We start from the raw sequence: 20,670 nt of genomic DNA on the forward strand, positions 1-20,670 counted from the left end.
TTTCATCAGTTCCACATTTAATATACTTAGCTTGTGCGCTAAAATGTGTTCTTTCTAAGATATATACATCTTGAGCGCTGCCTTGTACCGTGCATTTTGTTCATGCGACATTTATTAGGGCTGCTGCGGAATACTTTTTTCCAGCCGGAAATAATGTTCGTAACATGCCTAGAGCAGCAATGGACAAAATCAACGAGGAAGTCGGATATAAAAGCAAATTTTACTCAGTTTAGCAAAGGCACCGAAGCGTGAGCAAGGATTGGCCACGCGTCTTCGATTTCACGCGCCGCCAGCTCTTTCTCCACAAAAAGATGGCCATGCGAATGGAGACGCAAAGCCGCAGACATCGGGGAGACACCGGAGACACTGAGAAAGCGAAAGCCACTCCGCAGAGCTCCTTGAGCGTAGCAGTCGGTGTCCGACCATAGATACGGAGCGACGCCTTGGAGACCTTCAGCGCAGGATGAAGCTACTGTCGCCGCATGCAGAAGGCATCCCCGCGGCCACCGGCGTCCGGTTTCCTCCGATAGCGCTTCAGCAGCCCGATATATCCGGGGCCCTGTCTCAAGAGAAGGGCGGCTCACATTGTGCCCGCTTGCCGCTCCTAGGGTGGCGGAATCTGTTCGCGACAGCCAAGTGTTGCAGCTTGGCCATGGAAGTGAATGTGACGTTGCGCTGTCGCCGCATCTGTCTGGTTTCACTTCTGCCTAACTTCCTTGTGTTCTTTTACTTGCTGCCATCAGCTCCGCGCTGATGGCTTTTCCTGCGCCGACGGTGGACGTCATGAAAGGAACGGCAACTGCGAATGGTGTGTCGATGTATTTTTCTTTCATGCTGTGCTTTCACGCAGCACATATTTTATGCGCTGGGTATCTTTTTACAGAAAGGCTTCTAGTGACCTCATCTCCTTAGCTGTTGTTTAAGTCAAAGCATTGGATGCACCCCTGCGTTGATGCACGTCTGACGTCGCCTTCTGAGAAACAAGCATACAAAAAGACGAGGACTTTTCTCTTTGGTAGTTTGCCTGATATGTGCTTTCTCCAACACCTTTTGTGTATAGGCAGTATTGTCAGGTATTACTGTTATGAACCATGTGCGTTTGCTTATGTGCCTGCGCGCGTGTATTATTGTGCACCTTCGTATTCAAAACCACGCACTGAGGTGTGATTGCCAGTAAAATGAAATCATTTGTAAAAAAGGTGTTCGGCGTGTTTCCCATTATCCTTTATGCAGCCTACGAAATACTGCACTTTTGTTTGAAATTAAGCTACTTACTAAACCACCCACCTTTTAATCTCTTATACCCTTATAAGACTCGCAACAAACGTGTTTGCTCGTCACATTAAACACACATTTCTACACTCCTGAGTGAGCAAGAGCCGCCTACAGGTGACACTCTGTTATGTGGCCAGCAAAGGTCATTATGTGGCCCTCTGAAATGGACATTTCTGAAACTACATTTTTTCCATTAAAAGTTACAAAAAAAAACCTTTCTTAACTCACACTGAGCACCTGTGCAGGACGCTTGCGTACTTGAAGGGCTAGGCCACGACAGTGCGGAAGGAGGCAGACTTCAAAGGTTTCCTTAAAGTGATTCCAGTGGGACTTGAACTTAAAACAAGCGTTCCTAGAGTGTGAAGTGATTTCTTATGCAGATTGCCAACATCTCCTAGAAGAGATAGCCGATTCGACAGCTGGTTTGTTGAACAAATATGGAAATAGGTTCCCATGACGTAGTGTTGAAATGTTGCTTATATTAATTGTCCCACGAGCTCCAATGCGAGGGTGAGTAATTATGAAAATTATCATGTTTTAGTTCCACTTCTCAACCTGGCGCATAATGCATTGTGAGAGAGTGCCGAAGTTAGCGTTACTAGCGACAGATCTCTTCGACGAAGTCCGTTATGTGCTATAACAAAAGGCCTCCCATTGTAGGTAGGCTCTCTAGGATGAAGCGGCGGTCGCGTAAGGACATCCATGTAAGGACACGGAAAGTAGGTAGCGCTGTATAGCTCGCTCACTGCTCTCCGTATCACAGTGCCATAATTAACCACTGTCCTCCTGAGTAATCACGAATGTTCCTCTGAAATCTTTTCTTTCTAAATAATCCTGTCATTTCACTCCCTTCCCTAACAGCGACAACCATTATCGTTGAGTGCATTAGGTCACTAATGACAAACTCAGCATACAGCTGTAACTATTGTTTCAGGAACAGCACCATTCGCAAGTCGGTGGAATGTAGGATAAAGTCACCACATCCAACACAAAAAAAAAAATAGTTCAGAGCAGAGCAACTAAAGAAGTAGTTTGGTTTGGTTTGGTTTATGGGGTTTAAGTCCAAAATGAGTCAATTTATGATACACGCCGTAGGGGAGGCCTCCGGAAATTTCAATCACATGGATTTCTTTAACGTCTACTAACATCGAACCGCGCACGGGCACGTTGCTTTTCGCCTCCATCGAAAAGCGGCCGCCACTACCAGGATTCGATCCTGCGTGTTTGGGTTCACTATTCGAATGGCCTAACTACTTCGCCACCGCAGTCGGGTAACACTTAAATGACAGATCTCATTCGATTCAAGGCAATAAATTACAAATATCGTTGCAAGTGATCACTTGCTGGGTACCTATTATCAATACTGTCATGAAAGCTGAAATATCGGGTTCCTAATGGCCTTATACCCTTTCGCTGCAAAAGTGTATTGACACTAGTGGATATATGATGTGCGAAAAGAAAATGAACAAAATGCAAAATATTTCCAGAACACTGGTATTTGTAAAATTAAGATTACTATGGGTGCGGCTGTCTACGTCATCACTTACTCCGCGGCGGGTGCAGTCTGCGGGCGCTCTATCCGATGCACTATACTCTGTTCTCCTACTTTTTATGTTGCACATTTTAAAGGACAGAATTTAAACGCATAATTAGAAGCCAATTTACGATATATATTGTTACGTGCTTAGTACGCACATGGGGGTTTATTTACAGAGGATCGGTCGCAGCAGGACCGCGGCGAAGTCTAAAAATGTTTTTCTGCCATTGCTCTTCTTTGTCCTCTACAGATCCTTCCGACCGTATCTTCTTCCGTCGGCTTTCTGCGAAGGCGCGTGGCAATATATTCACCTACAGTGGACGCCCGGTAGAGCATCAGAGCATTTTAACACAGTTATACCGGCAACTCGCGCGAAACCGTGGTCTAGTTAGTGCATTCATACGAGTCAATTTTCCGGTGACTACAGCTAAATTATGGTAGCCGCCCAGGCCAACTTTGGGCGCAACCACGAGACTGGGTGTGGTCTAATATACCTTTTTATCGATATTTATTGCCTCAGGGCATCAGTAGGGTAAGAGATGAAGGATGAATAAATGATTAATTGAATGACAAAAGGTTGGCCGATTTTATGAAGCCCAGGAGTGAATGATAATGAGATTCCTGCGTCCAAGCGACATATGAGGCAGGATTGGTTGGTGAAAGGCCAGCTATCTTCATGAGCCGGATTCGTGTTGGTTTGAGTGCTGGGCAGTTCCACATCAAGTGGTGAATGTCGGCCTCAATATTTTCGTTTTTACAGATCGGGCACCGTGGGCGGGGATATAAATGTGGGAAGTATGACCACGTCCTAGTGACAGCTGGTGTGAGGGCAACACCGACCCAGATCCTCCTAAGCGCAACCTCCTCTGCACGGGTGAGACCGCGAGGAAGGGATACCGCACACGGAGGGATAAGTGAACGTGCGGATGAGTGAATTTTAGTCCAATTATTGTAATCAACTTGTTCGTTATCTTATCAAATTTCGCAGCGTTAGGCGACTGATCTCGTGTGTGATACCGTAACATTCCTGTTTGACCAATCTGAATGTATCCACAAGTAATAAGAGACTTTGCTCGGAGTAGTAGCCTCTTAATTAACGCTTCCTCACTATAATGTACTCTGATTTCTTTTCCACAACTACTGAAACAGGCCAATGCATTGTTGATAGATTGCGGCATTATACAAGGAAATAATGTGCGAGTTTATTAAATCCCTTGTTCTCGCTCGAGAATGATATCCCTTCACTGAGCTTACTGTTGTAACTCAAAAATGCTAATGCAACTGTGAAAATATCAGCATTGAAATATACGGACCAGTGAATTGCTTTGAAAAAGAAACACCCATAATAGTAGTCAAGGTATTTATGCACATATGCTATCAGAAGCCTAGATTCTGCTAAACGCGGGACATCAATGACCCGACAGGCACGACGCACCAAGTTTCAATAAGTCTAAACCGCATTCCGTGCAGCTCCAGAATGAGCACTTTATTTTACCCCTGCTGCAGTGCCCACGTGGCATTGCCGTTTGGTACCTAATCACAAGACTGCCAGATCAAATTCCGGCTTGTTCTGCAGGTAAGCTAAAAAGCAAAAATGCAAAAAAGCATGTTCCTATGTTGTGGGACGCCAGAAAGTATCAAACAACGCCAGGTGCATTGTTCCTCGCCTTAGAAAAAGCACCCATCAAAGGGTCAGCGCCGCTTCCGAACGTTAAACCTTCCACACCTCATGCCATCACCTTTCTAAAAGTGAGCCTGGTTTTTGCATGCCACCGCTGCACTGTGTGTTTCTTAATATTTCATTGTCGCTGGCATATTAACATTTGGAAATTGACCAGCTTTAGTTCACTTCATTTAAAACATCGTCGACCTATAAATGCCTGACTGCTTCTCCATTGCAGTGCATCAGGAGCTGGAATTTTTCAACTTTGTGTTTTCTACAAGTGGGAATGCGCTTTATTTACTGACGAATCATAGTAGGGCACTGAAACAGCCATCAAGGCACTGACGTAGGCACATAGTTTACTTTAGGTTGATGCTGGGTTTGACACCAGCAACCCTTTCAGGGCACAGGGGAAATGACGCAGATAACTCTGTTCGGACATGCATGATTATTTCTTCAATTGCATTCTTGCAGATCAATACCACCTTGACGGAACCATTCCACTGCGGAACAGTACCCCATATCCCTCCAGTGAGCCTTGTCCTGCGCCCTAACGATGTTGATGGTGGTATATGCCGGCGTAAAATTGTTACTTGCATTTATTTCCAGAACTCGTTTGATCGCAAACCTTATTTCAGTTAGCGTCAGATTCTTACTGCAAGCGTTGTATTAATAAGCATACTTCGATAACAGAGGGCAATACAGACTCCAAGATATTTTCCTCTCCTTTTAGCACAATTTTCTAATGTTTAAAAAACACCTGTTGTCCGCGCAAGTGCAGGGCCGCATTTTTGAGTTTAGCTGACACCGAAATTCTTCCCTAGAAACATTAGTTAAGGAAGAACGATACGCTGTTAGGGCTGCTCTTCTGTGAACGTATGACGTCACTGTCATTTGCTTACACTCATTCTTTTTTTTTATCCAGCAAGACGTTTATACTTGGATTTGCCATTCAAGAGAAAAATACATTATTCGCTATCCACTTCATGTATACTTGCCAGTGAGGCGCGAAATAGCCCCTCAGAGAATAGACGACTGGATAAAAAATGTATCCTGCACCAAATGGCACTGACTGACCACAGGGAATACACAATGTTAAAATGGCGTTGAGTCACAAGAGCTAGATTAAGGAAACAAACCACCGTTCTACTTCACAGCACAGATTATCTTCTTGTACTTTTTTTCCCTCTGGAAGCCAGATTACAAAAGTACCGGAAGAAGGCGGGAAAGCCACAGCCGGAAACGGCAGCGGTACACGGACCCTTCATCCGGAAGTAGGCCTCGCTCTCGCAGCCGTTAGGTACCAGATCCCCGCGCGCTAGAGTGTCGGTTGGGCCGCATGGCATGAGTCAAAATAAAATCCGGAGCTCTAGAGCGACTGATAAACGGGATGCGTTTGTCTGTGCTTTGTGGTTCACGTACTGCGAACAAGGAGGATATACATAGGCGAACAAACAAAAAAAAAAGGCTGTGCTCGGCAATGCATTTTTGCTAACCGCAGTTGATATAGTATATATGTTCGATTCCGGAACATTCAGCGACTGCTTACATTTGTGTGGAACCACTGGAGTAATGAGCACATTTCAGATGCGGTATTTTGATCTTAGTTTAAATACGTCGTTTTTCAGATGCACTGCGGCGTGACTGATCGTGTGAACGAGATCGTAGCCTTTTAAAGATCTACGCGTTTTTCCGGATTCGACTTTTCTCCATTCGGGGGATATTTCACGTTTGTCATCTTCAGAATGTATTCTTTTACTTTTTATTTTATTGTGTATTTACTGCACAATCAGCACCACTTCACGTCAGAAACGTAGGCAATTGCCAGCGAGATATTTCTTCCTGCCTGACGTTACCTTCCTTGTGTATGTTCCTATGTGAGTGTGGTGAAGCTGGGTGCATTTTTTGCCAAAATAAGCGGCTGAGTTTGTATGCCATTGAAACGACAGCAGCGCTGTTCAGAGGCTCTGAGCAACTGTATCGCAACTGGCGTGCTTCCGTGATGGTCGGCTGTGGATTCATGTCTACGTTCCTGCGGGCGAATTGTGCAATGAACGTCTCCTGTCGACTGGCCCCGGGCCATTTTTATCAAAGCAAAGGGCTACATTCAGTTCGACTGTTTGAGCCAGTCTGCTACTGCTTCAAAAAATACAAGTTGCTATTCAGTCCTATCTTTCGGTGTCGTTTTGGGATGTTAAACCTTATACACCAAACCACACCTATCTTTCGACAACGTGTGTCACTGGACGCTATTTGCACTGGGGCCATTTGCATGCTTACTGCATCAACCATCATTTTACCCTCCCTTCTCCCTGTGCCATATTAACAACTGTAAAGCGATCAATCAGTTCATCTGCGTTCGACTTTAGTTATGGTTTCTGTCACTTGCGTTCACTCGCGGCGTTCTTAATTACTCGGATAGGCTGCATAATTGAATCGTGAATGGAAGGAAGCGAAACGCGATTTTGGTAGCAAAGGCTGGGGACACCTACAGGGACATTCACTATATTGGTATTTTATACGGGAAGTTCGTTATGGATGAAAGTTTTTTTCGTAAGGGTGTACCATAGCTATCAATATATCCGCAGGTCTCTCCTCAGGACGGCTGCAGTTTTACTGTTTATTATCGACCACCAGTTTCGTGTACTGCGGCACATTTAGCTACCCGGCGTGATCCCAGGACAAGTATCAAAGGCAAGATTTTGCTACCCATTTGGATAATAGTGTAATTTCACATTCCTAACATCACTCTACACTATTCCATAACTGCCTTACACTCAAACGTTATGTCCAAAAAAGAAAGCAATCAATTAAGGCACATGTGATGGTGTTCCCTTATACTGAAGTGACCTCGTCAGCCCGTCTTAAGCTAAGGTACTTTTTAACTGCCATTCTCCGCAAACGTAGGCTAACACCATGCCAAATCAACCGCCATCCTAAACGCATATCTGTTACCGGGCAAGAATTTTAACTTGACGGCGATCATCAAACCAAATTTTTAAGAAAATCGATACTTCAGTCAGTGTGTTTAAAGAAATGGGACCAGGGTTACCGGCTGAAAAAGACATGTATAAATCGTTAGATCATCAAGAGTTGCTCACAGGCTCTCCTTTCCTTGCACTATAATGAGAATAACGTAAACGTAGTTCACAGACACAGTATTTAAAATATTGCCAGCAGAGCCTTGTTTTGCTTTGCTTTGCGCCACTCGGCCACAGTCACGAAATTTGCTTTCATAGCGTTAGCTTTAGAAGAGGCATACGAAGAAAGATCTCAGCGTGCGTCTATTGTTGTTCACTATCTGAGAGAAAGTAGGAAGATGGAAACTATCTGCCTTGCGCCCGCGAGCGTGATTTGGGCCCGCAGCGACGAGAGCAGATCAGGTTCCTTTGCCGCAGTATCAGACAACTTAGGCATTACCGCAGCCCTAATTTCCACTTGGTAAATTGCTAGTGTCTCGTTCTTTGTTTTCGGTTTCTTTGTCCTCGCCAACTTTCACCAGTGCAGGGAGGAACATAAGTGCAAGAACGAGTGGGTATTCTTGCACGTGCGATCCCAAGATTAAGCACGAGGCTTGTTTGAAGCCTATGCCTGGTGGCTACTTCACATCTGGTTTGGAGAAATTGGACAATATTCCTAATTAGTCCAAATATGCAAATATATAACAGCATGCGATAGCATAACCTACCAGATTGAAATGTAGATTGTCACTGTAGTGAATGAATGCAGTTCTGCAATACAAATCACTGGCGAAATCGGAACATCCGTGCCATACATTCTCCTCTGCATTAACCGCGAGAACATTTGCTTACCGTCTCAGTTATAATAACCTCGTTACCTTCTCAGGAGCTTCAAACCCCCGCTATGCTTTAACAGATTCTTTTATACACTTTAATCTTTCTTATGCCAGAATATAAGCTGGTGAGTTGGTGCTTACGCAGTATTGTCTCCTCGAATAGTCGAGAGAGGCTGAAGACTCATATAGCCCATTAGCAACGAAACCCGGTGGCGCTGTTCAGAACACGTTGGTCCCTGAAAACTTGCGTGACGTTATCAGTATGGTCACGTGTGTGCAGTGTTTCTTTAGATAGTCATTATAGTACATTGCGCAGCGACTACTAATCTACAATATACCACAGCCTACTCTTTCTAAATACACTTCTTAATCTATTTAATGCATTCACATTCAATTCACCTAAGCAATTTTCAATGCCGGTCTTGACTGTCCTCGGTCTGTACACTTTAAAACAGCTCAATATGTGGGAGAAGCGCATGATTGAGTCTACAAGGCACGAAAATTGTCTTTGTACCGCAGTGCACTTCTCGACAGGCAATAGTATGGAGCGTACAAAAAACGTAATCTGGCATGGACTAACGCATGCCTAATGGAAGCCAGAATATTTGGAATGACGGCCACAGTTAGTTTATATGTATATGTCGACGTATGCGGCATTGATCGTGTTTGCAGCGAGTAACTGGCGGGCCGCGAGGATAAAAAAAAATCACCCCGGCGACATTAACAATGAACCCAGTGTGATACGGTGGCCTGAAGGCAGGCCTCTTGGGGAGTTTGTACTGTCTTACGAATGACAGGAAATAGCACAGCGTCGTTCAGAAAGAGAGAAACAGGAGGAGAACGAGAAAGGCAGCAGCGACTTTTTCTCGTCTCACTAGCGGCCAACTTCGGAAATGAAGTGCCAAGAGAAGCAGCCCTGCCATCGGCGAAAAGGAATGGCACATCGTTCAAACTCTTTTCTCGGCTTTCTGTGCCATTTCTTGTTGAACACATCCAGCGACGTATCGCCTCGGGCTCAATTTCCATCACGCTTCCATCTAGAATCGCGTGGTTTCTCCTGTTTGCAGCCTGCGAGAAAAACAGCGCTTCATGCCGAGAATCTGGCATTGTGTGTTGCTTTCGATTTGCGGGTTACTATTTCGGAATCCGGATGGCAGGGGAATTTCACTATCTGTGTTTTTTAGTTTTATATTTATTTTCTTTTAGATTCCATAAACGCGGTAGGCTCGACTAGAAACAAGCCAAGATGTAGGTTTCTTGACAGCAAAGAAATAATTTTCTGCGCATTTTCCTTGGTCGTGATTATGTGCTCTAATAATTTTCTTTTTTCACAGTCTTTCGTTTTAGCAGATGTTGAGGTTCGTTTTTTTTTTGTTTATTTTTTTGTTAAACTAAGCACATGAGTTACTGCAGTAACTTATTTTGCTCTCGTCAAGATAGAAGAAAGCACTCTAACTACACAATATCTGGAAAATAAGGGCAGAGGGGGAAGCTTGCCCTGTCCGTTTTCTTGTTTATGTCCAACTTCTTTAGCTGCAGACCTTCCAAACCGCTGATGTCGGAAAGATTGGCAGTTGTGAATTGTCCCGACGATAAATAGACCTTGCCTTTTTATAACGACTCCGGTTCTACGAGATGAAAACAAGCGACGTTCTTTGCCACTATAATTCCGCTCCCGTCTACAACATGCTGCAGATTTCCGCGGCTAGCGACGCGTTGATAAGTCAAGTAATTCAGATGTGATTGCCATTAAACTGAAATTTTAATCTTCCTGCATCCCCATCTTACTGTAACACAATGCGACAGTTCCAGATACCTTTTTTTCTTCGTCCTAAACAATATCCAGTACAGAGACTCTACTTGTCATTTTTGACAGCTTTACACAACCATGTCCAGTTATTGTTTTCTCTTTGTTGGCAGTCTAGCTGCGGTGGGCCTTTCATTTTAAACCAACTTCACAATGCTCGCTCCTTTCCAGCTCAACGTGAAAAAAAAAGAAGCGTTATTCGGGACCCTCATTTTGCCGCTGCAGCAAAGCGGGCTCAGGCTCAGCACAAAGCCAACACTGCTCTATCCGCAGATCCTTCGCAATGTCGAACTTTTCGCGTCCTCCCCGCACGAGAAAGACCAGCCTCAAAATGGCTGCGTCTGCGGAGAGTATGCGATCCATTTCTTTTTATCGCCGTTTTTTACGCCGCGGAGGAGCTTCGTCCTCCTCAGCTTTCTGTTTTCTTTATGTGCTTATTCTTTCTGTTTGTCTTCGTCCGGCGCAAACGTTTTATTGTACAGCCCGGTATTCTTTTGAAACTGCCCCCGGGCGAGACGTGATTCATGGCTGTCCAAAGTCCTCAAATCCGGTTTCGGTCATAGCGGCCGTCCGCGGGCTCTTTGTACCCCTGTTAATCTTCGTTCCGTGAGCGCTTTTTCCACGTCTCGCGTCCACGAAGGAATCGTATTTATCTGTTTGAGTAGGGTGCGCTTACACCATGCCAGACCGAATACGACGAACTTTACTCACTGAATCTAATTCTCGAGCAGTTTCAGCGTGAATTTTAGTACCGTTTCTCAATTCCATTTCAGGATTGTGTCAGTAAATCAAAATCAATAAACAGAGAACTTCAGAGGGCATCGGCTAACCTCTCTCAGTGATCAATGTACTTGCAATGAACACAGGCGACAAACTCATGTTATTCTCCATTAATAAATCACAGCCAGTTGGAAAATAGTTAGCTTTAACTGAAAATAAGTTTAGATCAACTAGAAACTGCCGAGCTATCAAAGCACCGGATGCTCATGCGAGCAAACTACATTGCGTCAAGAGTGTTCTAGACACTGACGCCTGAACCTAGGCTACACCGGCTTTTACTGGTAGACGTTAGGTGCGGAGCCTTTCAATTCACGCCTTTGAAACGTGAGTTCAGAAAATTTTGATCTTCAATTTTGCCATGAGTACTTATCTTCACATTCGTCTGACCAAGCGAACACAGCCATGTAGAGTCTTTGATACGAATTTTACAGTTTGGTATATTTGCATAGAGCTGTTATATGTGTAAAGCGTGACCACGCGCTAATAACGGATTTTGATAACTCGCTTTTTTTTATGAACAAATTCCTGAACAGATTGGTGCGAAAAGCTGTAAGCTCAATGAACAAACAGAGCATGTAAAACAGGACAACCCCATGCTCTACTTCCAGTGCATTCTGTACGCTTAAACAGCCTTGGAAGTATTTATGATCCATCTTGGCAACAAAATTATCAGTTCCAATGGTGCTCATGTTCTGATGGGAACTCGGTAAACCTTCGTTGCAGTAATATCTCAATATTGCTCGTGAGGAAGTACAAGCGCGCATTCCTGACCACGCCCTGATTGAGAAGTAGGGACATTGCCCAAGCACCGCGGCAGCTCCGAGATATATAACTCATCGCAACAGGATCGGCGCCCTTTAGCTAAAGTCAGCCAGGCGCTATATGAAGCGTATTGACCCAGATGAAGCAAGCTCGCGCCAACGGGTCGCTACTCCGCAGATCGGTGATTTATGGGCGTCAGGAACCGAGCCTCCAAGGACGCTTCAGTGCACCGCGATTCATCTCAGTTTTTATGGTCATGATGAGCGAAGAGAAAGCAGGAAAGGTGCACTCCCGGCAACTTTCCGGTTACGAATGAAGTGCCGAACGCAGCTATAGTAATTGCCGTGAGCCAGAGTGAATGTCGCTCTGTGCACACCCATAAGGCATGGTTTCGGTTAGCAAATAGAAAAAAAAAAAAAAGACATGTTTTCACCGTGTCTTGCAGTGTTTTGATTCGAGTTTCCTGCACCTCAGCAATAACCGATTATTTTAATCTTCAGCAACAAGGATTGCCACCGAGTCTGTCATTCAATCGTTGGCGTGACTAACGTTTCAAAGGCGTGAATTGAAAAGCTCCGCACCTACGTCTACCAGTGAAATGTGGTGTAGCCTAGGTTCCGGCGTCAGTGTCGAGAACACCCTTGACGCAATGTATTTAATGTATTTTGCTCGCATGAGCATCCGGTGCTTTTATAGCTCGGCAGTTTCTAGCTGATCTAAACTCTGTTTTCAGTTAAAGCTTACTGTTTTCCAAGTGGCTGTGATTTATTAATGGATAATAATATGAATTTCTCGCCTGTATTCGCTGCAAGGACATTGATCACTGAGCGACGTTAGCCGAGGCCCTCTGAAGTTCTCCGTTTATTGATTTTGATTTACTGACACAATCGTGAAATGCAATTGAAAAACGGTACTAAAATTCACGCTGAAACTGCTCGAGAATTAGATTCAGTCAGTAAAGTTCGTCGTATTCGGCCTGTCATGGTGTAAGCGCACCCTACTCAAACAGATAAACACGATTCATTCGTGGACACGAGACGTGTATATATTCCTCCAAGCAGGAAACGTACTGAAGCCTTTTACGCTACGCCAAGTATTACACTGAGCAAAAGACGCTACTAATACGAAATTGAGCGACTTCTGTCGGAGCCAACCAACTTGGGTACCTAATATATTTTATAACTAAAGTAATGCGACCCCACATTCAAAAAAATAATATTATACCGTCCCTGGCCTAGGGCTATGTAAAACTCAAATTCTCCGTCATTTTTTTAAGCCTGAATTATATCCGCAACTGCATTCTTGAACAACGATATAGGCTAGCTCCGAAACGTGAGAGCCTCTTGGTATAAGTTTTAGGGCTGCCTGCAATGTGGAATAGATTTTTTTTTTTTTTTTTGAAGCAGAAATCGTAAGAAAAGAGTTTGACAAAATTCATCACGTTGTTCTCACACATAAGTAAACTTTTTACTGTGCCTGTTTTAGCCGTGCTTTCCAGTTATTTAGCTAAGCATTTCTAGTATGCCTGCATTAAATCTGGAAATTCAGAGCTGCTAGCCATCACGCAAACTGTGCCAGAGAGCTCAATTCCAGGGGAAGTCTTATTCCCGGCTTACATTATAAATATATACAATATAGCAGACCCAAGCGTTGATGCAGGCGGCGGACACGAAAGTTTTTTTAGTGACGCAGATCTGTGTGCACTGGAAGTTAAGGCAAGAGAGTTCCTAAACAACCTCCTCTCCTGGTAGCAGGCTAGTAGATTATCACTGAATCGTTCGCAAACGCGGTACACCGAGTACAGGCCGGTTAATGTCAGAGCGACAGGCTATTATTATTCACCAAGAAAAAAATTAGAGGGTCTTTCAGATGTTTCTCAAAATGAGAATGGCGAAAGTCTACCTTTAATCTCCTACCATTTGCTTCTAATCGTTTGCCTGTTATAGGCGTTCTTTGCAATGCTGCATATAATTTAATTTATTTGCAGGAATGGAAAGCCGCAGGATCTGTCACAATGTCCCCGGTAGGTGTGTTTGCACGCCACAACATCGCACGTGTCACGTGACGTTCCCCGGTGCGCATTTATGTGTGGGATTGCAGATGGCAGGAATTCTAGACAAGAACGCATCTCGCGGAATCTCGCGCACAGATTGACACATCTCGCGCACAACCCTCGCACAGAATAGTTGGTTGTCATCAGCGACTAATATTGCATCCACATGCCTGAAGGTATTATTATGTTGTGCTATTGTTTACTCATAGAATCTGTTACTCTCATCTGGGGAACTCTGCACTCCAGTAAATAGCTAAAGTTAACTAAGATACAAAAGAAACACTAAGTGCAGTTCAGAAATATCACGATCGATCACAGAAACCATCAACAATGCCCGAGTACAATAAACATAGTATTGTTCAGAAAGATCAAATAGAATTTTTTCAACTATTTTGATACTTTTGCTGGATTTCTGGCAAATTATTTTGATACATTCATAGAAGCTTCCTGACATTTCGTCCACAACGTGCTACTTCAGAACTAAACGCAAACTATTTACTATGCTTTTGTCTGTTTAAGGTCACGAAACACGACACCAAGCCCCTACAGCTCTTAATTCATATCTACCTCTTCACTTCTCTTCATCTTCAAAGAATTCATTGAGAACATCAAACAATACTTGATACATGTTAAATTCAATTCCAACAAATTTTCACTATAGATTCTTTCGTAATTTCTGTGCATGTTCTGTAAACCTTGCTCTTTGTCTGATGGATGCTTACGTGATTACATCGTGAATGTGTTGTATGTTCTGTGAACTTTACGACGACAAGTCACTGTGGCGAAATGTTTTCTTGCTTTGATGTATCATTGCGTTAAAAATTAGGTAGTAATTTCTTCCAGTTTGTATATTTATTCAACTCATACATAACACTGCGTTTCGTTTCTTTTTTCAACTGTTCCACGGACTATGCATAAGGGCCGATGCCTTTTGCTTCTGCTTCTCCTTTCTCCAAAAAAAAAAAAGAAATACTGAAATGTATAAGGAGCCATCTACGTCCGCCCACACTCAGCCATATCTGCGTCAGTATATAGCTTTTCTACAGAGGGCAGCTATACACCTTTCACAGAAACTTCGCAGTTGAAAAATTATTTCTGGTTCATGTTAGACTATGAGACTACTTCTATAGTCCTGCTTCAAGTTGTTGCTCTGTGGTCTGTAGCATATTATCGATCTACTAGATATGTCAGTTGCTAAAATTGAAGAGCTACTGAATCGGACTCCGGGGACTTCCTGGGTCCAAGTTCTAGCCCGGGACAAATTGTTAGGGTACGAAGTATACGTGGTATCTGTGTAGCTATATTTGTAGTGAATTGAGTACCCTTAAGTGAGGAGCCGTCAAATGCGAGGACTTGTTTTAAAATTGAAGTGCTTAATTGAAAAGAATGCACCACAATTTACTATAAATTATTTGAAACCAAACTAGCATTTTGTAAAAGTGTTTAAATTAGTTTATGTGACTGTCATTACTATGTGATTTGCCTTTAACCCGCAGTTTGGATATGAATCTGGGCGCTCAGAAGGTCGAAGTTCCAAAAAACTACTGCGGAAGCCCTCAATGACTGCAGCTAGATCAAAACACCCATCTGCTGTGAGATGCCAATGTAGATAAACTCCATGTGAGGAAACCTAATACGCAACCCACACATATAGAGCCTCTCAGTGTTTATGTTCTGTTCTGAGACGTTAGGCCCAAAACACCACATTGCCATAGACTGAAAAATGTACACCACTGGCTGTGGATGCTAGCGAGCGCGCATTGAGAGCGCGCTCGAATCAGCTTCCTGCAGGCGTTAGTTGTGTGTTCTGAAGAGTGCGACTGTTTTGAAAAGATTATCACATATTAGAGTTTCTCATGCCGCTGTCTTTTTCGGCCACATAGTTTCCTGGCCTTGAGTATCGTCGTTAGGTTTCTAGTGAATGCGGAAACAACGCTTCTCATTACAGTGCGTAATGGCTGGCTGTGTATACACAGTAAGCTGATATACTTTAATTATGGCTTGCCTTCAGAAAGTAACGCGGCAAAGCCCTTATAAGCCGTAAACGCTGTGAACAAAAAGGCTCCCAAAAGAGAGTGCATGAAAGAAAGGCTGCAGGTGCTCTATATACCGGCAGTTTTAGTACGATGTGCTGTGTTTGGAGCTCGCCTGTAGCGGCAGGCCACGCATCTGTAGCTGCATTGCAAATATTTGCGTTCTTCACGTTTTCCGCCCAAAATGGGCTATCATCCCACCTCCGTCGTTCCAAGTAGATGGTATACAATATTTGGTCACTCCCTAGCAAACAGCGCGGTAGTTCCGAAATTCTAAAATTCCTTATATTATTAGCGAACAGCTCAACCGTCGATTTCCTTATGATGAAGTGAACAGCGCAGCAGCGCTGATGTGCAACCGTCACATCAGGATAGTTTAAAGCAGGAACGTCGTAATCTCTCTAATGGCTTCTTTGGCAATTTAGAAGGTCTTGGAAATATGTATAGCCACTTTTTCTTACTTCGGAATGTTCTGCATGGTGAGAGCGTTAGGGAGAAAAATGAGGCTATACACTTCGCTGCCTAATCTGTACTTACTGTAAATTTATTGAATACAGTGTGCTATTCAAAGGTACCTCCGTGGAGAAGATGACATTGTACCAAGGTTCAACTATGTGGCTTTTGAGCTGGCTATAATCATTTTCATCGTCTCAACCAATTTGCCTATAACGCAAAACGAACGGCTGTTATGAAGTATCACCTCCAATCTGCCGCTTAATAAATATTTTCCACACTTAGTCGCTTTTTGCGTCCGTATGTTCATTTCAGAGGCCTTTACAACTGTGGCGTGGACGGCACAGGCTAGCGCAGAGGTATTCAGTGTTAGATAATCTAAAAAGTATGTTCAAATTTCTGCATGGTAAGCTTAGGCCCGTACAGTTTTATGAGCAGGGACTTATATTTCTTGGCACGTAATGTATGCCACCGAATGCTAGCCTCATTTCTTTGATTTCGAGAGGCAAGGCAGGAGAGCTCTGCGCCAACCCAGTGACCGCGGCCAAACTCTGCGAGTCATGAATCATCAATTTTATTTTAAGAACTTTGTCAGCGTCCGAGATAACGCTATGTGGAGCATTATACGCATCGTGGTCATTAATATAAACGACTTAGCCGTGTACTCATTAAGCCTACGTACCCCACATGACCCCGAAATAATCGCTCTATCGTCTATGTGTGTCGGATATACAATATCGCCATCTCTACTGGCACTGAAATAGCGTGGAGGCGTTCTTTGTCACCTCTGAGGAGTTAGAAAGAAGATAAGGGCAGTCGACGAAGTTACTCCATAAAACCTCGGTTCAGGTTTTCCTTAGGAACCTCTTTAGGTAGAGCACTGGCACAGTGTGTTATCAAGAGGGCTCATGAACCAGAAACAAAGCCCTTACCCATTGCCTCGTGACTTTACCGTGTTTCCGCGAAGCTTGCTGGCAGAAAGGAACGGCCGGTCAAAGGCAGAATGGTCCTGTTCCTAGTTGGCTTTCCAGCGATAAGGGCCCCCTGGGAGCGGAGCGCCTGAATAGGTATAGAAACTATACCAAGAGTTGCTGGGTTACTGGTAAATAAATAAACCACAGTAGAAAAAGAAGGTCTAAAAACAAGTGGAGTCGTGTTGTTCCGAACCAATTTTGCCGTAGGCTTGTAACCGCTGGATGTCGTGGATTCGATCACAGGTCGTCCGGGCCTTCAGAAGTTGATAAAACCAAACTTTCTGGCCCAGCAAAGCTTTACGTTTGCCTCCACAGCACTTATACCCTGGGATATACGCTGGTTTTGCGTCTAGTCTTTGCGCCTCGACAGGAAGCACGGAGTCAGCTTCAGGAGCACGCACGGTCAGTTCCCCTGGGGCTGCCGCGAACTGCCTATGTTGTTCCTATCGGAATTTTGCTGCTTGAAGAGTCGAGAGAACGCGCACAGCTCGAAGGCTGGTGTAAGCAACAACGTGCCTGCGTCAAAAGATTGCGGCGGTTCAGGTCACGCTCGCGTTGTTGCGACGACTCCTGAGGGACACGCGTTTCCGGTTGCAGCGGTGGTGCCAGGAAGTTTCTCAAGTTACTTGTCTCGTATACTTGCATGCTGCTTCTATTGTGGCCATTTTTTATGCCAAGTTTGCTACACTCTATAAACAAAGAACTTATTTTATATTTCAAGTGTTTATGTGTATAGTTATAGTAATAGCTCCGCCTGTATTGGTAATGGAAGGATAGTGATAAATACAAAGTAAAAAGGAGCCTTGAGCCTCTACCGGGTTTGTTTTTAGACTAAGGTGCTGTTAACGCTTCACTATTGCCGGTGTTCTGGCCCTTGCGGTGTTTCAGACCACAGAACATTTACAAATTTTGCCACGGCTGAATTTGTCGCGAACACCCCAAAACGCATTGATGGTTTGGAGGGAAACAATGTTTCAATAAGAGTTCAAACAATTATCTTTAGTGTTTGAAGCAGAGGTAAAATAAGCTTGAAGCTGCGCATTAGAAAAATAACTGCTTTTGTGAACACAAAGAATATTTAGTCACAGCATCCACACTGATAGCTGATTAAGGTTACCATTTGTGAAAGTTGGCAGTGATTCGGAGTAAACACGCAAAGCATACAACAAGCAGACATGACTGTTGATGCTGCGACTCCTAAGCCGCTCTGGTGACTTTATGTCAACGTTATGCGCCAGCTGTGCAAGACATGTACTTTCAATTGGCGTACCATTTAAGTCATCTTGTGCACCTATCCTCTCATCTGACACAGATTCAAGAGCTGCACTAAAGTGTGATAATTTCTAATAGTGAACACATGTGTGAGGCCACAGCGTGTGATTTCGGATCAGTCCGTCGCAAATTTAAGGGCTTCATTACCTGTTTGCTCCCTCCATACCTTTTTACGATGCGAAAGTTGAAAAGTAAGCACACTAATGTCTGCATTAATTATACTTCATGTTTTGTCTCTTCATGGAGCTTGCAAAAAGTCGAATGCCTAAAAACACACTATATTATCCTCTAATACAAAACCATACTTATAAGAAGCATTGGCACCGCGTTGCTGTATATGCGATGAACTGCCTTTATGGATTTCAAATGACAGATAGTTTTCGCTATCGGGCCGTCAAAGTTTCATAATGCCCGACTGCAGAGCGATACTTTCAGCTTGATCGCTTGTATCACTAGAGCATTTCAGAACTATGGTTTCGGAGAATTGCAGAAATTTTCCTAGAAATAGAAAATGCAGCACTGGCTCTTGTCTTAGCAGCGCTTGTTTATGGGTGAGAATTGGTTCGAGCTTTTAAGTTCGAATCTTCTTTAGCGCAACACGTGAGGGGGACAAGACGGGCGGTTAGATCTGTTGCTTGAGCTTGAATACGCACTGAGAGCGGTTTGATGCTAGTATCTACTTAGTTCATCTTTCCTTTGCATTCTCATGAATAAGAGGTGCTTTAGTAATAGTTTCTCACGTTTATTGAATGGACCAAGTTGCATTAATAGCAGCCATGGTGAAATAAATTAACTAAAGGGTGGGTACTTTTCCTGTAAATAAAACCACAATGTACCGCACAAAGAAAAACGGCCATTTTTATTATAAACCGAATTGGCCCGACTTGCCCCGAGACATTGAAGACGGTAAAGATTGCAGGATTAGAAATATCAGAATACGTATACGAGATTTAGTTCTGGTTCGTTCTTTAGTTAGTATTGGTAGTCAATTTCAGCGGGCTCATTTTTCTCAGGCAGATACAGATAAGCGAGAGATACAGACATGTAGCAAAGGAACGTGCGTGTACCTTTAAGCGCTCCTCTCTCTTCCTGAATATGCACAAAAGCGGCAGCTACAAGCATTTCTCTGTTATGGATTTTCTCAGTTTGCTTGAAAGCAAAGCACGAGTTGCTTGAACTGACTCTTTATCAAAACATTTTAAGTTTTAACTTGTCGTCACTCTGGTGACAGGAAAGTTTCATTAAGCAACACAACAGGTTGGCGTAAAAACTATGCATTGTGTGAGCTTGCGAAACCACGCAGCAGAAAACTGCTCAACGGCGACAGTAGGAAATGCGCACTTCTGTCATCAGCGTCAGAATCTCCGCCGTTCTCGGCCGCGCTAAGCGTGCACGCCCAACTTTCGAGATAAGGTCCTAAAAACAAGTACACTATCTCCAACTGCGTAGTAACTGCCACGCAACACCATATCAGCTTCAGAGAGTTTTGGTGCTTCTCACGTTCCAAGCAATGATCAGGCCGGGGACCAAACTCATTAAGTAATTAAATTTGGAATAAATACCGCACTGCCGATCACACGAATTGACGCCAGTGTTAGCATTCGCCGTATTCGTTTATGTATATTCCTCTCTTACATAGCTTACGGCATCGTATATAAATTTTCGTCGTTTTTTTCTTTCTTTTTTTTTTTTTTTAGGGTGCTTGTCAATGGAGGCCCGCAGGTGGGATGCGCAGTTTTACTGGCAGTGCTAACCACGCATCCAACCGCGGCTTTGCACGTGTATTCTTGGCTCGCTATAACCCGTTTTCCGCGCTACTCTCTGGTTATTCAGACAGTTGAACCAGATGTTTACTTGCAGCACTCCAGAGATTTAGAGTTAGATTCCCGCTATGCGTTGATATTTGCTATTGCTGTCGCAGATTCGATTTCCTTTACTCCATGACACGGGTCTCCCAAACAAGCAGTTTATTTGAATCCATCCTTACCGTGTTAATCAGCTTGTCGTCACAACTACAACATTCGGATTAGGCTGTTTCTAATCGCGAATTTCAATGTAAGCTTTGGTACAAAAACTAGATAGGAGCTGAAGCTTGTGCAGGAGTAAGTGCCACCGATTCGCCACATGGCGTTTGAGACAGCTTAGTTATCTAAGAAAAAATAGTTTTGGGGATCACGAAAATACTTTTCTTTTTAACTCTCTATTAGGAGCCACCACATATAAAGGATAAGCAAACGTAATAAGGTCGTCTTCTGTTATAGTGAA

General features: G+C 43.8%; 1 protein-coding gene across 5 annotated transcripts in view; it reads left to right on the top strand.

Annotated features, from left to right (window-relative positions):
- The window catches only part of LOC146177226 (uncharacterized), a 113,893-nt gene that overhangs the window by 20,615 nt on the left and 72,608 nt on the right, over nt 1-20,670 (top strand). For 2 of the 5 annotated variants that reach the window (XM_084580406.1, XM_084580402.1), the window contains exon 1: nt 590-808. The exons of 2 other annotated variants lie outside the window; for them this stretch is intronic. The gene's annotated coding sequence lies outside the window, so the exon portion shown is untranslated. Of the gene's footprint in view, nt 1-589; nt 809-4,985; nt 5,007-20,670 lie in introns of those variants that run through there. One more of the 5 variants, XM_084580407.1, reaches the window with a different exon arrangement.

This window comes from Amblyomma maculatum, chromosome 10, assembly GCF_055883805.1.
Source record: "Amblyomma maculatum isolate TAMU_Amacu chromosome 10, ASM5588380v1, whole genome shotgun sequence".
NCBI classification, from domain to species: domain Eukaryota; kingdom Metazoa; phylum Arthropoda; class Arachnida; order Ixodida; family Ixodidae; genus Amblyomma; species Amblyomma maculatum.